We start from the raw sequence: 17,815 nt of genomic DNA on the forward strand, positions 1-17,815 counted from the left end.
TAAAGATGTAAATTATTAAACAATACTGATCACCTCATGCCATTACATAGAGCAGGGCAGTCAATTTCAAGACATTCTAATACAACTCTGTTTTACATATGTAAATCCAAAAGGTAGGGATGGTGACTTTTTGTTGGTACATCATTTATAAGTAACATTAAATATTCTATAAGGCTAAACTGAAACAATTTTTAAAAAGTAATTTCCATTTTGGGAATACAGTCACTTTATCCACCAGTGCTCTCATTTTATCCATTTAATTTCTGACAAAATACTCAGTTATTGCAGAGTGTGAAATAATGGGAAATAATTAAACAAACAAACAGACAAACAAACAGTAAGCCTAAGACCTAGGAAAGCAAAATTCTTCTTTTATTTATAAAATTGACTCTAATTGTTGTCATAAATGAAAGATGGTCTCTCTGTGGCTTCTCATCTCACCTCAAAAGTAGAATAATTATATAACTCTCTCATAGTTCAGTGGCCTGTTTTCTCAGTTATTATTGGAAAGCATTTAGGGATGTTAATGAATAACAATACATTTTCTAAAGGCAATTGTATATCAAAGACGACAAAAACATTGTGTATATCATCCACATATAAGAATACTAAGATATTTTTATTAGAAATCAGTCACCAGCATATATTTTCTATACAGTTAACATTTTAATAAGAAATATCTTCTCAAGGAATTCTTATTTAGTTGGAAAAATAAAACTAGAGAAAATGAATTAACTATGCCACTTATTGTAAATAAATGCATATCAAGTAATGGTGAGCAGAACCTAAGTTAAAACAAGTCTGAGTCACGTACTAATAAATTGGGAGATACTTTTTCGAAAACAAATTGCTTTGAAGAATCTAATACAAGTAGAAGTACAGGTTGGAACAGAGAAAAAGGAAGTCGAGAATAAAGTCAAGGGCATTTGTGAAGACAGAAAGATAACAACAAGGCAGAATAGTTTGGTGCTTCAAGGATCACACAGGTTGGTAGGAGCCCAGTGACCATTTCAAGAAAGGAATATAGTTGGTCCCTCCACCAAAACAGCCATTAACTGAAAATAAGAAGAATTAACTATTTTGGAACTCTGGACCCTAATCTGTCCCATCACAGCTGTTGGAGTACTGGATGAAGGAGAGGTTGCTGGTCTTTGGTAAGAAAATGGCTGCATGCACAAGCATACCACCACCCATTTTTTTTTTTTTGACATATCATATTTTATTCAGATAGCAGTCTGATTACACATAGCCCATGACCTCTCAAAAAAATCCGACATGATCAGATGTTACAGATTGGTCTTCGAACATTACAGCCAATCATGCCACGCTTGCCTATGATCTCTCCATTTTAAAACATCCACACCTCAGTTGCCCCCAAACCATTCAACACAGATTCCTTAACTGTGAGCTGTTTGTCAGCACCATACTCTAACCGATCCTGCTAAATGGCCAGTCTTTGTGTGTGTGTGGCTGGTTGGTACAGGGATCAGACCCTGGATCTTGGTGTCCAACTGTGAGCTGTTTAGAGCTACCAGTTTGAGCAATATTTACTGCTTTTTTCAGGCTCTGAATAGCTGTGGCAATCTCAGCAGGTGTTGGAGGAGCCAGTTCAATCTTGGTATAGTGCCAAAATGCAGCCAAACAGGGCTTCAAATAAATCACAGTAGTATCCACCGACGCTGGGGCTTTCTACAGAAGGTTACAGGCAAATTGGGCTATGGTTCTAGTATGGAAAGCCTATCACCCTGAAAAGCTGGCTGAGTGTCAGCCCACCATCACCCATTCTTACTCATTAGAGTTAAAGAATGGAAACAATTCAGTGTGAGTGGATAACCAAAATGTGGTATGTACATGCAATGTGATATCATTCAGCCATGAAAAGGAAATAAATTTCTGACACATGTCACAACATGGATACCCCTTAAAAACATTGTGCCAGACAGAAAAGGACAAATAATATGTGATTCAATTCACAATTTATTGCATGAAATATCTTGAATAGTCAAATTCATAGAGAGAGAATGCAGTTATCAGATTTCCAGCAAATGGGGGTGGGGAAAAGGAAATGGAGAATTATTGTCTAATGCGTACAGTGTTTCTGTTTGGGGTAATACAAAAAATTGTCAAAATAGATAGTGGTGATGATTACACAACATTGTGAATGTATTCAGTATCACTGAATCATACAATTAAAAATGCTTAAATGGTAAATTTTATCATGCATATTTGCCAGTGAGTGCTAATAATGTGTTAGTGTAGGTTCATCAGTTGTGACAAATGTTCCTCTCTGGTGGGGGATTGATAATGGGAAAGGCTATGCATGTGTGTCAACAGGGTGTATATGGGATATTTCTGCATGTTACTCTGAATTTTGCTATGAAACTGAAACAACTCTAAAAAATTAGTCTTAAAAAAAGAAAATGAATTAAAGTATTTCCTCTGAAAAAATAAATTTAACGTAAATAGTTATAATGCTATGAGGTATAATTTAAAGAAGCTTCAGCGCAATGTAACTTGAATAATTTAAAAAATATATTATTATACATAACACCAGAGAAAGAGGAATTAATTGAATTAGAAATTAAACGATGTCACTGTGACCTAGGTTTGGTCTGTCTCCCTGCTCTCTCTTAAGCAGCACTGGCTTCATGCTAACGCTGGTCTCACTCATGGATGTAACCTGGTAAACAACCTGGATGTATCTTGGGCAACATTTTTGCTCACAGTGAGTGGAAGAGACAGGCTATGCTTTCCCATAAACTATGAGGAAAAGTCATCCACCAGGGTGGCTTTACCCTTGTTCTTCCATGAACAAATCAGCAGCAAGGTGATTCCTAGCAAGGTATTACTATTATCAATGGCCCCATAAATATCAGGGGAAGCATATGTTTGGAGAAGTGACCTTTCGGGCACTCTCTTAGTCATTTAAGCTTAATGTAATTCAGCAATATATTTAAATATTTTTAATCAAAGTTTAAAATTTCATCAAAACATAACCATTGCAGAAATTATTTAATGAAATTCATGGAGTAGAGAGCAACAGAAAAAATCATTCTCTTTAAAGACTGGATACAATTAGGCAGGCTGAAACTTACTCTACAAGGAAGTTCACTGCATGTTTGATTAATTGTCAATTCCATTCTCAAGTTTGAGAGGTTTTACGAAATTGAATCACAGACTTGACAAAGATAACATATCTGAGGTTCGTATTGTTAGACCTTAGTTTAAAGTGACATTTCAAATGGAAGATGATTCATCAAATTTGAACCTTTCTTGCAACGTAAGACTGGATGAAAATTAACCTATCAAACATAATTAACATTCATGAGTTATTAATTACTTCTGCAGAAAGAATGTGCTCATTTTTAAAAAGCTTGATTAAAACATAAATTTTCTTAATTTAGTAATGGAAATAGAGTATGTAGTTATATTTAAATGATTTTTACTTCAGATCTTACAACTTAAAATAGTTTCCTAAAACTAGATTTTGCACACGTCTCTACTTTGTTCAAGACTATAATCAGCTTTGGCTTCTATAACAAAATATCATAGACGGGTGCCTTTTCCATGGATGATACTTTCCAAGACCCCAAGTGGATACGCGAAACGGCAGACAGTATCAAACTCTTCACTTTGGGATATATTCACATTTCCATGTAAGAAGAAAAAATTTTCCCCGACTCAATTCATGTTAGCATCAGTGCAGGGGTGAGATTCAGAGACATGTCAGTGTGGAGCACCAGGTCCCACCACGCTTAAAAAGCTGGCATACTAAGTTCACAGTGTGAAGTCTGAGGTTTAGTTGAGAATGCTGGTACCAAACAGTTTACGAATCTTACCATGTTTTTAGTCATGCTTGTAGTAATTTCCCTTACAACTGAATGTTAAAAAATAAAATAGGTTAAAGAAAAAATTAGATAGAATAAAAATGTATTCACCTTTGAATGGAAAAATTCTGTCAGCATATTTTGTCATTTGTTTTCATTTGATAAACTCTCAGTAGTACTTTTTTCCTTTCACAAATATGTTGAAGGTTTGCCTAAATTGTATCAAACCTGCAATTACATGCAAAAGTGAATGCTATAAAATATTACAAAAGAACACTTTGAATACTCTGCTATATCCATTTTAGAGTAGCTTACATATGCCACAAATATTTACTTCAGTAAAATTAAGCTAACAAAATCATATATATATATTTTATTTTATTTTTGTCTTTGTTGTGACCGGTAAGGGGATCAACCCTTGGCTTGGTATTGCCCGCACCACGCTCAGCCAGTGAGCGCACTGGCCATCCCTATATAGGATCCGAACCCGTGGTGGAAGCTTCGCTGCACTCCCAAGCGCTGCACTCTCCTGAGTGCGCCACGGGGCGGCCCACAAAATCATATTTTTAAAAAATCCCTGAATAAGTTTAACATGGTATTACTATTTGCAAAAAGTTAGGCATAAATTCACCTGATGATTGAAAGCTTATTTATTAATAACAGAAATATATACATTACCCCAAATAGATATTACAATATTTTCAAGGAACAAAATACTGAATCAAATCATCTATCTGTCTTTAAATGGTTGCTTATTTGAGTTACAAAGATCCATGCAAATGCTTAAAATTTATTTTAGATGTTTATTTTACAGCTTATTTAATCTAAAAATTTAACATGCCATTTTAATTTTTAATGTGTTCTTTCTTTTTCCATTTATTCTTTGCTAAACAACGCTTTGTTACAAAGTAGATAACATAAGAAGGAAAATAGTGCTATTCCTCTTATGAATTATTAAGACATTTACATGATAATTAGGGACTACTGTTCAAGGATTTAGAGTGTGCAATATAGCAAATGGCATTTTCAGGTGAATAACTGAAGAGTAGAAGCTAAAAAAAATAAATAATTTATAAAAGTAGCTTAAAAAGTGATAGAAAAAGGGTTTCCTGCCAAAGAGCCCTCTAAAAAATTGGTCCTTTTAGGCCTTTGTGTTATATTACTTTTAAATTTCAGAGAAGGTATTTTTATCTGCCCTTTCTAATTTCTTTTTCCATGCCCTGGGATAAATTCTCTAAAAGGACATCTGCAGAAAGTACTTTTAGTTGAGGGTGTGGGGAAGTAAGAGGTCATATCGGTACGATCACCTCTTGCCAAAGCAATTCACTTGATTTGTAACTAATGTTTAGCAAAGGATTTTGCTAGATAAAAAGAGTATCTTAATTTAATTAGTGTAAGACACAGTATGCTTTTTGAATTATTAAACAGCAAGCACTAAATATGAAATGTTCAGGTAGGTTGAAAATTCTTGTGATATTAATATTTTATTAATAAGGCCAAGGAAACCTACTAAATCCTTATCCTAAAGTGAATTTGATTCTTCTAAAGAAACTGAGGTCCTCAGACTGATAGAACTCAGACCTTAAGCCACAGAAACTTTTTTATAAATGCCTCCCATGAGCCCCAAGGAGACACAAAGACTGTGACTCAGTCAGCCCACACCATGAGTCTATGTTGCAGAAACCTTTGTTTCAGCAAAATATTTGGAGATGTTCTACTGAATCTATTAGAGATTGCCCTGATGCCGGGGACAAATAGAGTATAAGTAAATGTTTTTGCTAATTTTGATATTTTTACGTATTGCCCCTCAGAGAATTCTAAGTAATACATCAACATCCAGTCGATATCTGCAAGAACATGTGCTCTGAGAGTCAAACAGTCTGTATTCACATTCTTGTTATTTATTATAACATATAGACAGCTATTTCAGTATCTTTTATTTTAGAAACTTTCACAAGTACTTTGGTTTCTTCATAATTTTTAAAACTTACCTGCCTCAAAACACCTTGCTCAAAGAGATTTGTAAGAGCAGTCAAAAATGTAATAGCGATCAACAGAATAAAATTAAAACTGTTTTCTAACTTTTTGAAGGAAAACAATGAAATAATATGTTATGATGTTATATTTTCATTTAATTAAAAATAATATGAACTGGTAGTATTTCCTACTAAAACATCTCATGGCAAATACTATTATTAAGCTTTAATTTAAAATGCTATGTTTCAATTGTACCTATCAATCTCAGTAAAATTACAATAAGAACTTTTCTATATTCCTTATATATATGTGGTCAAGAAGAATTACTTTTTAGTTTCACTTCTTGGTCTATCCTGATTACTTAGCAGGGAGGTTTATTACTTATCAACTTGGGTCATCAACATTCTCTATTCTTTCTGTTTGCTCTCAGCAGAGACAATGACGCCTAATATAGAGCTTAAACAACAACATGTTGTGTATTCCTTCAATTTAATTAAAGTTGATTTCCTGCTTTGAGAGACTCACATTTTGGATATATTTTCCTTAATTAAAAAGGGAACCTACATATTGATTTTTCCAAATTTCCCTTAAGATTAAAAGAAAAAAAAAGGCTTATTTTTTTTCTCAATTGCATCACCCTTGCTAGCTTCCTGACCTTGGACAAAATACTTCACCTCTTTGTATCTCATTTTCAATACCTAGGAATTGAAGATAATGATTGTAGTATATTCCTGAAGGGATTATTATGTCGACTAAAGAAAATAATTCTTGAAAGAAAATGCTTAGTACAGTTTCTGGCACATTATGCACAGTAAATATTAGTAACTATTATCATTTTCTTTTACTCTATCACATAATGCACTTTTTCTTATGATCTTTTAGAGAATTTTTACTGTTATTAGAACCATATATAGATAATTATTAACAGAGAAATATGTCTTTCATGTTAAAGTCTGTGGATTACATAATAATCAACTCTACTACCTGCTGGAAATCTTATAGGCAGGTTTAGGATCTTCTCAAATATACTTGTATTATTCAAGATAGACTAGGTTATTTAGCAGTAACAAACTACTCTAGAATTTTGGTAGTTTAGCACAGGCAGAAAAAGATCATAGTTACTCTTACAAAGTCTACTGTAAGTTCAGAACACCCTCTAGGGCAAATGTAACTCACGCTTCAAGCCCAAAATTCTAGGTAGCTTAGCTTTGCGGCACCTTTAATTAACAAATGTTCCCTGGTCATTCCGTCAAGGTAAGAGAGAAGGTGGAGACTAATGAGGAAGATCAGCTGTCAGGAGCTCACATCCTGTGTACTCATAATACCTGGCCAAAGTCAGCTCCCTGACCTCATTTCTCTTTGCCATAGCAGACAAGGACTGTTTCCCACACGTATAGCAGTGGTAGAAAACTAGCTCTTGTTAAATAATGATAATGCCTGCCACAATGCTGAAATTTTTATACTTCTTGTTTTATTTTATATCTCCATGCTTGTTTTTCTTACTTAACCCTCAGACTTAATTAATACTATCTTGCTCTGTATATGATTTATAACTCACCCTAAATCCTTTCAGAAAAAGGTGAAGTAAAATGACTGCACATTTAAACAAGAGACTTTGATCTTTTCACCACTGTATCCACACCACCTGTGGATGGTCTCCAAAGTCTCCTAAATAATAAGTATGTTCAATTTATTAATGGATAAATACTAGTTAACCTATAGATTCATGAACACAAATATAATTCCGCTAACTTTATCATAAAATAGGAGTTGAATTGGTTTTACTATTTATCATAATATATTTTTGTTATTTTCTGTATATTTTTTGTTCCCTTTCTGATCAACACTGTGTATTATGAAAATCCCAATGTTTAAAAGTTTTGCTCATTGTCATAACTTTTTTTAAGTCAACCCTTTAACCTGCACAAGGATCAAATAAATTCTTGGTCATCTTAATATATTGAGTAAATTAGCCCCAAATTAGAATAGGAAAGAAATAAGTCATAGCATCAACAAATGAAGAATAATATAGTTCAATCCTTAATATAGAAGATGTTCTACTTCTTCACTAATTGTATTACTTTTAGCTAGAAATAACCCATAGCATGAATACAGATCACTACAAGCCCATCAGAAAAGTTTATTTTTTGAGTCTGATTGATTTATTGATTGAACAAAGTATTAAAACAAAAGTTAAGATGTTGTAACTTCATCAGTTTAAACCCTTCTAAACTCTGATAAAATCTGCTTTCTGTTTGAACTGTGACCAGGAAGGTAACCATTTTCTATTTAAACTAAAAATTTCTGATGCCTAAAGCAATTCAAGCAGAAACTGTTAGATTCTGTTATAAATGTATGTATTTTAACAATTAAAAGAAGTTTTATTTGCCAATATGTAGATGATACAAGTATAAATGAAGATACAACTTTTGCCTTCATTAAGTTACGCACATTATGTTCTGAGAACATTTACAAAAGAAATACTTGTCCAAGTGGAGATCTAAGATGGTTTTAAGAAAATATAAAATTAAATCACACTCACCTTGTCCAGCTCCAAGCACAACTTATATGTCATAAATCACACTGTGTCAGACAGCTACAGAAGAGACCTGTGATGTAAGACAAAATAATAGATTTAATCTTTCATGTCTTTGAGTCATTAATAACTAGTTGGGCTATAGAATGACTTGAAAGATACACATCAGGAGTGGGAACTCATTTGCAGAGACCTGTGTTTTCACATTAAAAATGTCAATAATATTTTACATTTTCATATAAAAGTGTGTTGAACTACTTTTTGATTTTTTATGTCAACTACTAATTATCCCCCTTTTATCTAGAAAAATATCACTTATCATCCTGTAAGTTGATATTGTCAATGTTAATTTATTTCTGCTAATTCCTAAGATTACCTTTTATTTGCAGCAAAGCATTTAGAAATTTTTGTGATACATTTTTCTTTATTTGAATCTCTTAAACCTCAGTTGAATTATTAAAAGTATCTTGTAAATCATTTTGTTAATTTTTTTCTAAAAACAATAGCATCAGCATGTATATTAGACTAATATTGGCTTATGTGTTTTTTACTTCATTTTAACTATATTTAATTTTTAACAGTCTTAGACAATTTTCAAAACATCTATTATTTTTACCCTAACTTACTAAATAAATATATATTAAAAATTTACCATGTTCCAGGCACTGGGCTAGGCAATGATGAGATCAAAGGAAGAACAAAGTTCTGTTTACCCTGTTTTCCAGAAGTATATTTTCTGGCTCAGTGCTGTGAAGAAAGGGTAATGGAGCATCAGAGGGACATAAGAAGGACCCACTTGATTGTATGTGGCCTGTTCTTAGGGAAGATTTCTTCAGGAGGTGGTACTTTGGCTTCAGTCAGAAGGACAAGTTGGAGTTAACTAGGTAATTGAAGGGACAGGTACTTTCTCAGCTGAAGAGACACAACAGGCAGAGTCTGGTGTGGCAAAAAAAAAAGTGCATTCTCAAAACTAGAGGAAGGCTTCTATGGCTGGACTGCAGAGGCAGGAGGAGAGCCTAGCAAGAGAGACCTCAATCCCATACAGGAATGTGGAGCTTTTCCTAAGAGAAATGAAATGGCAATTGAAAGGATTTCAGAAGGAGACTAACGTTAAAAGATTTATATTTTAAAATGGTCCTGATTTTTGCAGGGTGTCATCTTATTGGAGGTGGAGAAAGAAGATATGGAGAAAGTAGTTAAGAATCACGATAGTGATTCAGGTGAGTTAATACTATTTTGTGGTAGATTAATACTGATTCTGTCTTTATTGAAAATGCTAACATTTTATTCAAATAGACTTTTTGCATTAACTTTAAAAATAACATAAATGTTTTTACCTGATTATTGATTTTTTGTCACCCTCTTAAATTTTTTGCCCAAGGTGAGTGTCTCACTCTCCACATTCCAATCCCAGGACTGTGTGGTTAGAGGTTTTTAGACCAAGAATGTACTCTCTAGGGTCTAGTTATCACAATTTGCCTCCATTCAGGAAATTTCTGTAGTTTATATCAGTTTCAAGGCCCCAAAATGCCTCTGAGTTTGTAACATGTGTTCCCTGAATAGCAACTGTGTTTTCTACTGCACCATTTAAATATAAGATTATTAGAAACAGTAATTATTTTTTCCTAGCAAAGTCATAATGATAAGATGCTTACAGCTACATTTCTTACTTTAACATGTCCAAAAATGCTGTTTCAGCTTGTAAAATTGTTTTTGACTCAATAATAACTATTTTTTAAAATATTCTTTTTTCATGCATAGTGTTATTATTAAGAGAGTGGTCATTTAGTACTAATCAATTTATTTGTGCAGACACTATAGTAGAGCTTATAACCTTAGTTTATCTCTCCTTCCATAATTATAATTGTAATAAAATATACACTAAGGGAAATTTGTTTTGAACTAATCAATACTCTTTAAAACTCTTAGGTCTAGTCAAGCAGTAGCAAATGCTCTAAAATGTATCTAATGGATAAAATATAATAAAATGCTTATTTGAACAAGTTATTTATTATTTATTTTTCTGTGTTCCAATATCCAGTGATTGCGTTTAAATTCAAGATATTAGTATTCAAGGAAATATTTAAATACAGATTACCAATTCTATGTCTTTCTATCAGCCTCCTATTTTTTGTTGGTGGCCTATCTTCACAGTTTCTCTGTTATTTTGAAACTGGCCATTATCACTCACCTTATTTATTTATTTATTTATTTATTTATTTATTTATTTATTTATTTATTTATTTATTATTATTATTATTTTGCAATAGGCAGCCACTTTTCCTTCAGAAAATTACTTTCTCCCAGTACTTTGGTTCTTGGGGACCACAAACCATAGCATCCTTCTATCAATATAAGGGTAGGTGGGTGCATAATACAAAATAGGTCAGTTATCCCCTTTAAAATATAAGAAGCTTGAAAATCATCACTCCCATCCTCACAACAAGAAAAGTTCTATACAAACTTACTATCAAAAACTCTTATAGATCCATCAGAGAATTTAGGTCACAGAGCAAACTGTTGCCCCCAAAATTAGAGAGATGGGAAAACGGAAAGAATAAGATCCTAGTGGAGCAGAAGCCCAGGGGGACAAAAAATAAAAGAAAAAAATAAATAAAAAACCAAGAAAACAGCAAAACAACAACAACAACAAAATGAATGGGAGTCAGTACCCAGGTAAGAAACCTTAATTGTAATTCATGAATTTCTGGAGGCTCAGTGTGAACAAGCAAATTTCAGGCAAAGCAGACTTCAAAGAAAGAAAAATTATCAAGGATACAAAGTGATATTACATAGTAATAAAGGGCTCAGTTTTCCAAGAAAACATAACAATCTTTAATGTGTATGCCTCTAACAACAGACTGTCAAAAAACATGAGGTGAAATCTGAAAGAACTGCAGGAACAAATAGATGAATCCACTATTATAGTTGGAGACTTCAACACACCTCTATCAGTAATGCACAGATCCAGCATACAGAAAATTAGTAAGTACATAGTTGGACTGAACGGCACCTACATAAGTCAGTCTCATTTTCTCTTTCTGGAAGCTGATTACTGAGCAGACATCAGGAATAAAGTGATGTACGGGCAATATCCACAAACAAATAAATCAGAATCGGGAGATGAGGTCCAGACATTCATGTTCTTTAAAAAAATGCCCCAGGTAATTCCATTGTAAACCTTTTACATGCAAGTATAACTTTCACAATGTTGCCAAAGATAAGTTGAAAATACTAAAAATCTAAGGAAGTAATTTGAGAATACATAAATTCAGAAAATAATATTTCTAGTACTGTTTCATATTTTAAAAATATTTTCACAGAAGGTATTTTATGATTAATACTTAAATAATGCTATGCCTATTAAAAGCATAATACTGTTTTAAACGTATTTGGAATAAAGAAGTCACATAATAATGATTCATAGATCAAAAAAAGTAGCAATTTTCTGAGACACCTGATATTCTAAAGAAAATTAATTTCCAGAGATGATTTCTTTGTTATTTTAATTTTAAATGTATATTTTTCACAATTTAACCATCCAATATAATTTTATTTTTAAACTATTCTTTTCATTAACCCATTATTTATTACTAAGAAATTACTTCTGTATATTAATTTACAATTAATATTATAATCAAAAATTACATAATATCTGATTTATGGTTCACTAAGTCTTAAAATTAAATCATTTTTATTTCCATACAATTTTTATTGATGGCCATAAGTCTATGTTTATACAGTAATTTATTCCATTTTTATTTATACATTCTGAAAATTTATTATTAATTTCAAATTGGGTAATACCACTGTAAATTTATCACAAAGTTCAACATGATAATGCACTAGAATGAATCTACATTACACTTTTCCTTTGCATATCTTTTCCAGTGAAGTAATCCTCTGAGATTAGAACAGGTCGAACTCCTGGGACAAATATATAAATTGCCTAGAAGGGAGCCATAAGATGCTTTAACTATGCATTGAGCTTGAACATAGAAAAGAGAAAAAAGCTTGGATAATTTTAAAATAAAATGTTAAGAATGTTTTCCCCTCAAGAGGAAAAATTCAAATAAACTTCAAACTGAATATTAGTTAAACATAATTTAACTGTATAGCATACATTTAGAGCATGGAAAATTCTACTGGAGGACACTTAGAAATTGTCAAGTGCATTAGAAATATGACTGCTTAATTTTGAAAGCTGCAGAGCTGTTAGTAAAATTTATCTTATCTTTACACATATCTCAGAAACTACTCTTAAAAAACTCTTAATGGTTTTTACTTAATTTTTCCCAAAATATTTCATAAAAGACATACTCAATGGAACTTTTGCTTTTGCTCTAGTCAAAGTCATTTTGTTAATAAACTTTACTAAAGTTAATTATGTAAATATGCCATTTGCTGCTTGGAAATGAATGATATAGAATCCAAGAACAGGAGGTGAAAACTGAACAGAGAACTGAGGAGCTGTCCACCATCAAGGCAGTGGCTTTCTATCCATTTGTCTCGCTTCAGGGCAGTATTTTATTTTATTTTTATTCTCTCCTGTTGACTTCTTTCTATCTCCAGTTTTTCAACCAGCACCCACTGCTTGCTTCTGGCTCTTTAGTGTTATCCTCCCTGAACTATATGGCTTTGCTCCTGCAGTATGCATCGCTATTTTGTTCTCCATCCCAATTAGGATTCTCAAGTGAAAGTGGCTTATTGATTTCTGACCAGTAGATGGATAGCTTCCACCTGAGTCAGATGCCCATTCATAGTTCAGTCCACTGGGCCAGCTGGGCTTGAGTTATACATACAGTCAAACCTCCAAATATGGTGTATGGATGGGCTTTCAGAGAAGAGGTCTTTGAGCAGGCAGACTGCTTTAAAAAGCATAATATTCTAAAATGGTGGTATTCAGACATCACCTTGGATCTTTAAGTGAACCATGTAGGTAAATCAAGGGATGACATGGGTTATCAGGTGCTGTGGACCAGGTGAGCTCTGGGCCACTCAATGTCACTTTAGCCAGTTATCCTCTACTTTCATCTGTTTTGTATATTGGGCTTTATTTTCTTCATGAAAGAATTAAGTTTGGAAAAACAAGCTTAAAACTTCCTCCCTAGGGAATTGGTGGTGTTTATAAACATTTAGCTTAGCTTGAGTCTCCCCTGTGAAATGTATAAATCCTTTTGATAGATTAACAAATACATAGAAAATGATTTAACTTATTAAGTAGAATTCTCTAATCTGAAGGTAAAGTAAAGCCTTAATTACTCAGTGTTACTGAATTCAATATACCTGCCACTTCAGTTTGCCCAGGGAGATAAATACATTTCCCATTACACATTTCCAATGCTCCACTGCACTATTCCATTTTTATTGTAAATAAAAGCACATCGTTATATGTTTTTAGCTGAAATAACAGTGGATATATTCAACTTCCTCCCATTAGAGAAAATAAAATTACGTGTTTTTCTTTAGTCCAGACCTTTATTTTTCTCTTATATAACAGCAAGTATAAAACATACTTGAAGCGAAGTCAGACATTTTTGAAGGTAATAAAACACCACAAAATTTTCATCGAAGAGTATATGAGGACCAATTTTAGGTAAGTCATTGGGAAGAGTTATGACAAGAAATAATAGAGAAAAGTAGATAATAAATATAGCTAACCTAGAGAACGTTTCTAATAATAACTAGAGAACATTTCTTTTCCCTAATAACAGAGAAAAGGATATAAACGTAGATAACCTAGAAAATATTTCTATATTCCTCCCCCATTTTGCAGGGTTATAAATGACTTTGAAACATTTGGACAGTAACAGATAATGACTTAGGGACAAATACACTATGTGTATTCCAGACATAATGCGATACAAGGGTTGTTCAAAAAGTTCATGGAAAATTTTGTATTATCTTTTAATTCTATTTTTTCACGAACTGTTTGAAGTACGCTCATATGCTTATTCTATTTCTAATAAAATCCAGCATAAGGCTATATACGTGAGTCACCAAAAAAGAGATGTTAAAAGAGATAGAGAAGTTACTTATTAATATAGAATATGTATGGGTTACTTTTGAGAAACTAAATACTATAATTATTCAATAGATTATAACTTTTGATTTAGTGAGCATCAGTATCATTGCCATTTCATGATTTCGCATTACATAATGCACTTAAATATATACATTAATAGTTGTCAATGTGCTTTGTGCAATGAAAATGTTTTAATGAGAAAAATGAATCTATATAAGGCAACTTCATTTATATTTTGTTTCTATCATGATACATTGTTGAAATTTCATATTATAATAAAAGTGATTCATTTTTAAATACTCAATTTTATATGTAATTTTCAATGTTAATGCCTATAGGACACAGAATAAAAATAGAAAAAAAGATGGAAAATTCAATGTAAACTATACTTTGCATGTAAATCGAATATTATAAATACCATGTTTATATATCTTTATACAACGCTAAAAAAGCATATGTGGCAGGTGTAGAACAATAAGATCTCTGTATAAACATAACAGGAAGATAAATAATTTTTTAAATGTTTTAATTGAAGTATAATTGACATCAAATAAACAGAATATATCTAAAGTACATCATTTGTAAAGTTTTGACATATTCGTACCTGAGAAAACACCATGAAAATCAAGATGATGAACATATCCATTTTCCCCAAAAGTTTCCTTGTGCCCTTACTAATGCCTCCCTCCTCTCCTCCCTGTTCAGTGTTGGTGCAACTACTAATCTATTTCTGATACTTTGCACGTGGTAGAATTTTACATCAATGAAATATGAATCTGCTCTTTTTTTTGTCTGTCTTTTGCACTCAACATAATTACTTTTAGATTTATTCAAGTTGATACATGTAAGAATTGTTCATTTTTTAAATTAATAGCTATCACTTTTAGAGCAATTGAATGTTTACAGGAAAATTGAACAGAAAGTACAGAGAGTTTCCATACACCCGCTCTCACCCCGCATTTCCTTTATGATTAACGTCTTGCATTATTACTATGATACATTTGTTATAATTGATGGATCATGCATTATTATTAACTGAAGTCCATAGTTTAAATTCACTCGTGCATTTTACATTCTGTGGGTTTGGACAAATGCATAATGTTATGTATCCACTATTACAGTATCCCAAGAATAGTTTCACTTCCCCCAAAATCCCCTGTGCCTCTCTTATAGATCCATTCCCCTGGATCACTGGCAATTACTGATCATACTGTCCCTACAGTTTTGCTTTTTTCAAAATTTCACATCATTGAATTTTTGTATACTATATAACCTTTTGATATTGTATTCTTTCACTTAGTGATACGCATTTCAGGATCTTTCATGATTTTTCATGGCTTGATGGTGTATTTATTGCTGAATAATATTTCATTTTATAGGTATACCGGGTTTTTTTACCCATTACTCACCTAATAAAGGGCATCTTGGTAGCATCCAAGCTTTGGCAATTATAAATAAAGCTGCTATAAGCATTCATATGCAGAATTTTGTGTGAAAATGTTTACAGCCATTTGGCTAAATACCTAGGAATGCAGTTGCTGGTTCATTATGGTAAGACTAGCTTGTAAGAAACTGCCAAACTATCTTCTAAAGTGGCTATGACATTTTGCATTTCCATAAGCAATAAATAAGACTTCTTGTTGCTACTAATTCTCTCAAAGTGTTTGATTTTGTTAGTGTTTTGGAATTTAGCCAGTCTAATAAGCATGTATTGGTGTCTTGTTGTTTTTCTAATTGACAATTCTCTAACGACATATCATGTGGAGCACATTTTTTATTTGATCATTCACCATCTGTATATTTTGTTTGGTGAAATGTCTTTTCATATCTTTTGCCCACTTTAAATCGGGTTATTTATTTGTTTATTTGTTTATTTTTTTGAGTATTATGCATACAAGTTTTGTATTAGATATCTGTTTTGCCAATATTTTCTCCCAATCTTGGTTTGTCTTTTAATTATCTTAACAACAGCTTTCTTAGAGCAGAAGATTTTAATTTTAATGAAATCCAGCATCAAATCTTTCTAGAGTTTTGCATTATATATTTAGGTCTATCATTCATATTTTGTGAATAGTGTAAGGTCAGTGTCTAGATCCACTTGCAGCATGTGGATGTTTGCATGGTATGGTAACATTTTTTGAAAAGATATTCCTTTTTAACTGTTGGTTTCTATTCCACTTTATAGGTATACCGTGTTTGGTTTATTTATTAATGTACTGATAAACTTTTCAATTGTTTCCAGTTTGGGGCTATTTATGTAAGCCTGCCATAAATATTTATATGCACATTTTTGTGTGGACATATGCTGTAATTTTTTTTTTCTGTGTAAATAGTAGAAATAGAACAAGGCGGGTGAAATGGTGGGTGTGTATTAAACTTTGTTAAAAATAGCCAATTTTTTCTCAAAGTGGTTGAACCATTTTACACTCCCCTGTTCAGTATAGGGGAGTTTCAGTTCCATTTCATTGCCAACAAAAGGGATGATCAGTCCTTTTAATCGTATCTATTCTCATAGGTATGGAATGGCACCTCCTTTAATTTGCATTTCTCCAGTAAACAAAGATATTGAATATATTGTGATTGTGCTTATTTGCCATCTCTGTATCTTCTCTGGCAAAGTTTGTGTTCAAATCTTTTATTTTGATTGTTGTTTTTTATTGGGTTGTATATTTCAATTTTGTTGAGTTTATGTTTTCTATATCCACATCTTTTAATAGGTATATATTTTGCAAATGTTTTCTTACAGGTTGTGACTTGTAGAAGTGTAGAATTTTTATTTTAGCAAAGTCATGTTTATCATAGTTATTATTATTGTTTTTAAAATTTATTTTATGAATTGTTCTTTTGGGCCATATTTATGAAATCTTTGTTTCATCAAAGTCCACAATTAATTTCTCTTTTGTTTTATTCTGGAGGGTTTACAGTTTAAGTTTTGTACTTTAGGACTCTGATCTAGTTTGAATAAGTTGCTTTCTATGATATGACATTTAGATTGAAGAAAAATTAATAAATATCAATAACTTATTTTTTTAAGTAGCCAAATCCTGCAATTTACTTGTAGTAAAGAAGACTAGAAAATCCTCTCTATTACTTCTCATCTTATTTCATACCAATGCAACGTATATTTAAGCATTTGTTTTCTCAAAACAAACATTACATTCTCCATTCTCTAGGTCTGTTTAGCCTTGTAACTACATGATAAACATTGAAATGTGAGCAAATATAATACATTCACATTCTTATTAATTTTTTATTCATTGTTTGTAATTTTATTCTTCAAATTGACTATTTTCCTCCATTTCTTTTCTTTTCTTTTTTCGTTTTTTTCGTGACCAGCACTCAGCCAGTGAGTGCACCTGACATTCCTATATAGGATCTGAACCCGCGGCAGGAGCGTCGCTGCGCTCCCAGCGCCACACTCTCCTGAGTGCGCCACGGGCTCGGCCCCCT

General features: G+C 32.3%; 1 pseudogene; it reads right to left on the reverse strand.

Annotated features, from left to right (window-relative positions):
* Positions 1-1,279: 1,279 nt before the first annotated feature.
* The window catches only part of LOC134381718 (ATP synthase subunit g, mitochondrial-like), a 28,882-nt pseudogene continuing 12,346 nt past the window's right edge, over positions 1,280-17,815 (reverse strand).

This window comes from Cynocephalus volans, chromosome 7 (genome assembly GCF_027409185.1).
Source record: "Cynocephalus volans isolate mCynVol1 chromosome 7, mCynVol1.pri, whole genome shotgun sequence".
NCBI classification, from domain to species: domain Eukaryota; kingdom Metazoa; phylum Chordata; class Mammalia; order Dermoptera; family Cynocephalidae; genus Cynocephalus; species Cynocephalus volans.